Here is a 9,309-nt window from a genome sequence, read left to right on the forward strand (position 1 = left end):
CGCTTATTGGGAGGCAACCAAATTATTATTTATCTAATTTTATTTTTATTTTATTGTTCTTTTATGTTTTATTAGGTTCATGATCATGTGGAGTCACAAAACAATCACTAAAATTAAAAACAGAATCAAAAATAGCAGAAGAAAAAGCATACCCTGGAGGAAGAGCTTACTGGCGTTTAAACGCCAGTAAGGAGCATCTGGCTGGCGTTCAACCCCAGAACAGAGCATGAATCTGGCATTGAATGCCAGAAACAAGCAGCAATCTCGTGTTTAAACGCCAGGATTGCACCCTGAGGAAAGCTGGCGTTTAACGCCAGCAACAAGCATCAGGCTGGCGTTAAACGCCAGAAACATGCTACATTTGGGCATTTAACGCCAGAAACATTTGGGCGTTAAATGCCAGGATTGCATGTAGAGGGCGTTTTACACGCCATGATAAAACCTTGACACCTCAGGATCTGTGGATCCCACAGGATCACCTCAGGATCTGTGGACCCCACAGGATCACCTCAAGATCTGTGGACCCCACAGGATCCCCACCTACCTCCAAATTCAAAATCTCTTTCCCATCCAAACCCACCCCACATCTCTCCCTCTCCTCCATATCTTCTTCTTCTCTTCTATTCTTTCTTCTTTTGCTCGAGGACGAGCAACATTCTATGTTTGGTGTGGTAAAAGCATCACTTTTTTGTTTTTCCATAATCATTGATGGCACCTAAGGCCGGAAAAACCTCCAGAAAGAGGAAAGGGAAGGCAATTGCTTCCACCTCTGAGTCATGGGATATGGAGAGATCCATCTCAAGGGTCCATAGCTCAGTAGTAGAGCATTTGACTACACATCAAGAGAGCCCACTCATGGACCTCAACAAGAGCATGAGGAATTCCCTCATCAAGAAATCCCTGAGATGCCTCATGGGATAAATTTTCCTCCACACAACTATTAGGAGCAACTAAGGATAGGAGCACCAAAATCACTAGGGATCATGCAACAGAAGCAAGGAAGAGACATAGAGGAGCTCAAAGAGCACCATTGGTCCTTCAAAGAGAAGGCGCCACCATCATTAAGGTGGACTCATTCCTTGTTCTTATTTCTCTTTTTTTCGGTTTTTATGCTATATGTTTGTCTATGTTTGTGTCTTTATTACATGATCATTAGTGTTAGTAATTATGTCTTAAGGCTATGAATAATTCAATGAATCCTTCACCTCTCTTAAATGAAAAATGTTTTTAATACAAAAGAACAAGAAGTACATGAGTTTCGAATTCATCTTTGAAATTAGTTTAATTATACTGATGTGGTGACAATACTTTTTGTTTTCTGAATGAATGCTTGAACAGTGCATATTTTTGATCTTGTTGTTTATGAATGTTAAAATTGTTGGCTCTTAAAAGAATGATGAAAAAGAAAAATGTTATTGATGATCTGAAAAATCATAAAATTGATTCTTGAAGCAAGAAAAAGTAGTGAATAAAAAGCTTGAAAAAAATGGCAAAAAAAATAGAAAGAAAAAGAAAAAGCAAGTAGAAAAAGCCAACAGCCCTTAAAACCAAAAGGCAAGGGTAAAAAGGATCCAAGGCTTTGAGCATCAATGGATAGGAGGGCCCAAGGAAATAAAATCCAAGCCTAAGCGGCTAAATCCAGCTGTCCCTAACCATGTGCTTATGGCATACAGGTCCAAGTGAAAAGCTTGAGACTGAGTGGTTAAAGTCGTGATCCAAAGCAAAAAGAGTGTGCTTAAGAGTTCTGGACACCTCTAACTGGGGACTTTAGCAAAGCTGAGTCACAATCTGAAAAGGTTCACCCAGTCATGTATCTATGGCATTTATGTATCTGGTGGTAATACAGGAAAACAAAGTGCTTAGGGCCACGGCCAAGACTCATAAAAGTAGCTGTGTTCAAGAATCAACATACTTAACTAGGAAAATCAATAACACTATCTGAACTTTGAGTTCCTATAGATGCCAATCATTCTAAACTTCAAAGGATAAAGTGAGATGCCAAAACTGTTCAGAAGCAAAAAGCTACAAGTCCCGCTCATCTAATTAGAACTAAGCTTCATTGATATTTTTGGATTTATAGTATATTCTATTCTTTATCCTATTTGATTTTCAGTTGCTTGGGGACAAGCAACAATTTAAGTTTGGTGTTGTGATGAGCGGATAATTTATACGCTTTTTGGCATTATTTTTAGGTAGTTTTTAGTAGGATCTAGCTACATTTAGGGATGTTTTTATTAGTTTTTATGCAAAATTCACATTTCTGGACTTTACTATGAGTTTGTGTATTTTTCTGTGGTTTTAGGTATTTTTTGGCTGAAATTGAGGGACCTGAGCAAAAATTTTATTCAGGCTAAAAAAGAACTGCTGATGCTGTTGGAATCTGACCTCCCTAGAGCTACAAAACTCCAAATGGCATGCTCTCAACGGCGTTGGAAAGTAGACATCCAGAGCTTTCCAGTTTATTCAAGTTAAGACGACGCAAATTGGAGTTCAACGCCAGTTCCATGCTGCATTCTGGAGTAAAATGCCAGAAACACGTCACAAACCAGAGTTAAACGCCAAACAGACGTTACAACTTGGCATTTAACTCCAAGAGAAGCCTCTGCACGTGTAAAGCTCAAGCTCAGCCTAAGCGCATACCAAAGTGGGCCCCGGAAGTGGATTTCTGCACTTAGACTTATTTCTGTAAACCCTAGTAGCTAGATTAGTATAAATAGAACTTTTTACTACTGTACTAGTGTCTAATCTTTTGACCATTCAGTCTTTTGATCACATTTTGGGGGCTGGTCATTCGGCCATGCCTGGACCACCACTTATGTATTTTCAACAGTGGAGTTTCTACACACCATAAATTAAGGTGTGGAGCTTTGCTGTACCTTGAGTTTTAATGCAAAGTACTACTATTTTCTATTCAATTCATGCTTATTCTTATTCTAAGATATTCGTTGCACTTCAAGCTGATGGATGTGATGATCCGTGACACTCATCATCATCCGTCCTTATGAACGCGTGCCTGACAAACACTTCCATTCTACCTTAGACCGAGCGCATATCTCTTGGATTCCTTAATCAGAATCTTCGTGGTATAAGCTAGAATTATTGGCGGCCATTCTTGAGAATCCGGAAAGTCTAAACCTTGTCTGTGGTATTCTGAGTAGGATTCAGGGATTGAATGACTGTGACAAGCTTCTAACTCGTGATTGTTGGGCATGATGACAAACGCAAAAGAATCAATGGATTATATTCTGACATGATCGAGAACCGACAGATGATTAGCCGTGCTGTGACAGAGCATTTAGACCATTTTCACTAAGAGGATGGGATGTAGCCATTGACAACGGTGATGCCCTACATATAGGATTGGATGAAAGCAGCAGGAAAGCAGAGATTCAGAAGGAACACAGTATCTCTATACGCTTATCTGAAATTCCCACCAATGATTTACATAAGTAACTCTATCTTTATTTTATGCTTTATTTATTATAATTTTCGAAAACCATTATAATCGTTTGAATCAGCCTAACTGAGATTTACAAGATGACCATAGCTTGCTTCATACCAACAATCTCTGTGGGATCAACCATTACTCATGCAAGGTTTATTACTTGGACGACCAAGTACACTTGTTGGTTAGTGATGCGGAGTTGTGAAGAAAGTGCTGAGTTAGAGATCACAATTTCGTGCACCAGCCACCGAATCTTTACTATGATGAACCACCTTCCTATTATGAACCTTCCTTCCAAAATGATGAACCCTTCCATCCACCCCAACCTCCAATGGATGACATCCTTGGTGTTCTTGTTCAAGGGCAAGAAGAGATGAAAAGGGATGTGCAAAATTTCATGGCCACCTTGGATGCGGTAACAAATCAATTAGCCTCCCAATGCTTAACACTCAACGAACTCCCATGGCTACATGTGGAGAATCTAATGAAGAGCATAGCATGAAGGAGAGATTGGAAACTCCGGTGGAAAATAAGGGAAGTTGCTTTGTGTTGGAACAATTGGAGGAAGCTACTATTGTTGAAGAAAAGGAAGAAGTGGGTGAGGACTTAGGAGATGCGAAACCACCATGGGAACATAGAGTTGAAGAAAACCCCTCCAAGAAGATTGAATTTGATGGTGAGAAGGAATGTGCACAACCTCCAAAGCATATTCCGTATGAAGACTCGGATGGGATAGAGCAAGAATTGAGCTCCCATGGCAATGAAGGACAAGCATCAAATTCTTGTGGTAGTGGATCCTTTGAACTTGAAGAACCTTCTCCCAGTGAAATTGGAAGCAATGTAGAGGTAAATCTCTCTCATCCTCCCATTTATGATTTGAGTAAGGGAAAAGGCTTAGATAGTATTAATGAACAAAGGATTGAATTAGAGAAATCTTGTAAAGAGGTGGAAGTCCTTAGAAAAAGAAGGATGGGAGTTGGATACGCTTTGTCAAGACCCTTGGAAGCTTTTTTACCTAGGTTGCCATCTACTCCTACATTTGAGTGGGTAAAATTCATTTCTATTAGCTTTATTATCCCACTCGAATATGGCTTGCCTGAAACGGATGGTCAACTTAGGATGCTTTGTGGGATGAAGCGTAAAAGAAAGATGTTTCGTGGTTGGCGTTGCAAATCAAGGTTCGTTATGGTTGATACATCAAAAATGAAATATAACGGTTGGGCACTTCATCGAGAATTCATCTTGCTCACCACCCGGATGGACTAATAATGAGAATCAACTTCAAGAGGGTGTGAAAATAAAGTGTGGGATCCCGGATTACAAGAAGAGGATCGACATTGGGAGCCCCAAGATTGTGAAGAACTCCATCAAGACTTGGTGCAACTTATGAGAAATCTTGGGGCACAATGGATAACCAAGCATCGGTGGGAGTTCCAAGATGAGTTCAAGCATAAGACACCTTGAAAGGAGCTCCCCATAAGTCCAACTTAAGGACAATAAACAAAAGTGCTAGGTGGGAGACACCCCACCATGGTAAACTATTTTCATTTTTTCTCTTTTGTAAATATTGGTAGAATAAGTTTAATTTCATGTTTTGCTTAGTTTGTTGAGTTTAATTGGTAGTTTAGTATGTCAAATAAGGTTTTAGGGTGTTCGAAGGTTTGGAAGGCTTGGTATGGTGCAAGAACTTGGAAAAATTTTGAAAAACAGAGCACCAACCCACGCGTACGCGTCATGCACGCGTACGCGTGGCCCAAGCATTTTCGACCACCCACGTGCACGTGTACATGGCGCGTACGCATGGATGCAAAAATTCCATCCCCAGCCAAAACCCGAGAGTTAGGCCTGCACTATGCGAACATTGGGCCTAAGGCACAAACCAATCCGCGCGTATGCGTCCTTGATTCTAATTGCGCAATACACGCGAACGCACGCTGCGCGCGTGCGTCGATCGCGCCACCTGCCCTCCTGGTACATCTTCGAGAGAGTTGGGCCAACCTTGGGCTAACGCTGTGCCCTGCGCCTAATCCCACCCACGTGTGCACGCACCTGGCGCGTACGCGTCCTTCTGCCAATCTACGCATCGACGCGTGGGCGTGCATGACGCGTCTGCATCGGTAAAAAAAAAATTTTCTCATCTTCCATTTTCTTTTGTTTATTACATTTGCATACTTCTATTCTTTGCACTTCAATTTTGTTTTTATAGCCTGTTTTCATTTTATTTTCTAAGTTTTTTTTCCTTTTAATAATGGTGTTGAATTCTTATACTCAATTGTTGAGAATTTCTTGCATTGTTTTGGTGCTTCGTAACTTGTTGCATTAATTGTAATATTTGTTCCATACAAGATTAGTGTATTAGTCTGTCCTCACTCATTATCCTTTGTTTCTGTGCTTCATCATCAATGAGTTAAGATGGGACCAAATGCTCTCATGCTTATCACTAATCTTGCGTGTTTCAATTCTTGTTTGAACTTGATGCTCAATATGTTCTTCATACTTTGACTTAACTCTTGCATCAATTATTAGTTGATATGCCTTTGCTTATATTTTTTCTCATTTACATGCGTAGCTAACATGTAGTGAGAACCCTACTTTTATTTGGCATTAGCCCGCGCCTATGTTCTATTTTCTTTGATATCTTTGTTATAGGCTTAATTTTCTTTCTTTTTCTCTCCTTTTAGGTGGCCACCAAAAAGGAAGGAAAAAGGAAGAACCTCGAAATGGGGCAACCAACAAGTCATCCGCACAATCTTTTGAAGGAGCTCATCAATTGTAGCAACCCGTCCACCTTGTTCTTCTTTGCATGCACCGAGGACGGTGAAATCTTCAAGTATGGGGAGGCCGTCCGACCGATCTCCATGGGTAACAATTTCCTTTTTCAACACCAATGTTAGCTAGTTGTTGTATTGCATGATAGGTTGCATGTTAGTTAGAATTTGTACATATTTTTACCACTTCTTTCTTATTAGGACTACTTGGTTAGGGTGATAACTCCTTTTCTAAGAAATTGTTTTAGGGCACTAGTATGCGAAATCATAAATCACACTTTTCACAACTCCACATAGCTGACCAGCAAGTGCACTGGGTCGTCCAAGTAATACCTTACGTGAGTACTGGTCGATCCCACGGAGATTGACGGCTTGAAGCAAGCTATGGTCATCTTGTCAATCTCAGCCAGGCGGATTCAAATGGTTATGAGATTTTGATAATTAAAAGATAAATAAAGCGGAAAATAAAATAAAGTTACTTATGTAGTTCCTTGGTGGGAATTTCAGATAAGCGTTTGGAGATGCTTTGTTGCCTCTGAACCTCTGCTTTCCTACTGTCCTCATCCAATCATGCATACTCCCTTCCATGGCAAGCTGTATGTTGGTGGATCACTGTTGTCAATGGCTACCATCCGTCCTCTCAGTGAAAACATGTCCTCAATGGTTTCCCGCATGGCTAATCAGCTGTCGGTTCTCGATCGTGTCGAAATAGAATACATTTATTCTTTTGCACACTATCACTGCGTCCAACAGTCACGAGTTTGAAGCTCGTCATAGTCATCCCATCCCAGATCCTACTCGGAATACCACATACAAGGTTTAGACTTACCGGATCTCAAGAATGCTGCCAATTGGTTCTAGCTTATACCATGAAGGTTCTAACGTCACGGATTTGAATGCTCTGTTGTCAAGAGAGGTGATTCAGATCCGTGGGTCAGAGACCAAAGAGAATATATTCCAGCTGTCGTCCAATGACTACGTTGAACATCATGTAGACCGTTTTGTGGTTGTCAGGCACGCTAATCTTGGCTAAGCGAGTAATGAAGATTGCGTGATTGTCACGGGTCACCCCTTCATTCTAACTTAACTGAATTAAGTACAAGAGTAATTTTGGAGGAGAAGTAGGCGTGAATTGAATAGAAAAAACAATAATACTTGCATTAATACTCGAGGAACAGCAGAGCTCCTCACCTTAATCTATGAGGTGTAGAAACTCCACCGTTGAAAATACATAAGAACAAAAGGTCTAGGCATGGCCGAATGGCCAGCCTCCAAAAAGGGTTCGAAGAACTCCCAAAAGGTCAAAGACACTAATACAATAGTAAAAAGTGCTATTTATACTAAACTAGTAAACTAGGTTTACAGAAAATGAGTACATAGTGCAGAAATCCACTTCCGAGGCCCACTTGGTGTGTGTTTGGGTTGAGCCTTGAAGCTTTCACGTGCATAGGCCATCCTTGGAGTTAAACGCCAGCTTTGGTGCCAGTTCTGGCGTTTTACTCCAGAAAAGGGTCTTTGGTGGGCGTTTGGATGCCAGTTTGGGCCATCAAACCTCGGAAAAAGTATGGACTATTATACATTGCTGGAAAGCCCAAGATGTCTACTTTCAAACGCAATTTAAAGTGCGCCAATTGGGCTTCTTTATCTCCATAAAATCCACTTCGAGAGCAGGAAGGTCAGAATCCAACAGCATCTGCAGTCCTTTCTCAGCCTCCGAATCAGATTTTTGCTCAGGTCCCTCAATTTTAGCTAGAAAATACCTAAAATCACAGAAAAACACACAAACTCATAGTAAAGTCCAGAAATATGATTTTTGCATAAAAACTAACAAAAATATATTAAAAAGTAACTAAAACATACTAAAAACTACCTAAAAACAATGCCAAAAAGCGTATAAATTATCCGCTCATCACAACACCAAACTTAAATTGTTACTTGTCCCCAAGCAACTGAAAACAAAATAGTATAAAAAGAAGAGAATATACAATAAATTCCAAAATATCAATGAAGCTTAGTTCTAATTAGATGAGCGGGACATGTAGCTTTTTGCTTCTGAACAGTTTTGGCATCTCACTTTATCCTTTGAAATTCAGAATGATTGGCATCTATAGGAACTTAGAATTAAGATAGTGTTATTGATTCTCCTAGTTTAGTATGTTGATTCTTGAACACGGCTACTTATGAGTCTTGGTCGTGACCCTAAGCATCTTATTTTCCAGTATTACCACCGGATACATAAATGCCACAGACACATAACTGGGTGAACCTTTTCAGATTGTAACTCAGCTTTGCTAGAGTCCCCAGTTAGAGGTATCCAGAGTTCTTAAGCACACTCTTTTGCTTTGGATCACGACTTTAACCACTCAGTCTCAAGCTTTTCACTTGGACCTTCATGACACAAGAACATGATCAGGGACAGCTTGATTTAACCGCTTAGGCCAGGATTTTATTCCTTTGGGCCCTCCTATCCATTAATGCTCAAAGCCTTGGATCCTTTTTACCCTTGCCTTTTGGTTTAAAGGGCTATTGGCTTTTTCTGCTTGCTTTTTCTTTTTTTCGCATAGATTTTTCTTTTTCACTGCTTTTTCTTTCTTCAAGAATCAAATTTATGATTTTCAGATTATCAATAACATTTCTCTTTTTTCATTATTCTTTCAAGAGCCAACAATTTTAACATTCATAAACTTCACTATCAAAAAATATGCACTGTTCAAGCATTCATTCAGAAAACAAAAAGTGTTGTCACCACATCAAAATAATTAAACTAATTTCAAGATAAAATTCGAAATTCATGTACTTCTTGTTCTTTTGTAATTAGGAACATTTTTCATTTAAGAAAATTGAAGGATTCATAGGACATTCATAGCTTTAAGACATAGACATTAGACACTAATGATCATGTAATCATGACACAAACATAGATAAAACATAAAGAATAAAAAAATCGAAAAATAGAAAATAAGAACAAGGAAATTAAAGAACGGGTCCACCTTAGTGATGGCGGCTAGTTCTTTGATGAGCGGATAATTTGTACGCTTTTTGGCATTGTTTTTAGTATGTTTTTAGTATGATCTAGTTAGTTTTTAGTATATTTTT

This window comes from Arachis duranensis, chromosome 9 (genome assembly GCF_000817695.3).
Source record: "Arachis duranensis cultivar V14167 chromosome 9, aradu.V14167.gnm2.J7QH, whole genome shotgun sequence".
Classification (NCBI taxonomy): Eukaryota; Viridiplantae; Streptophyta; class Magnoliopsida; order Fabales; family Fabaceae; genus Arachis; species Arachis duranensis.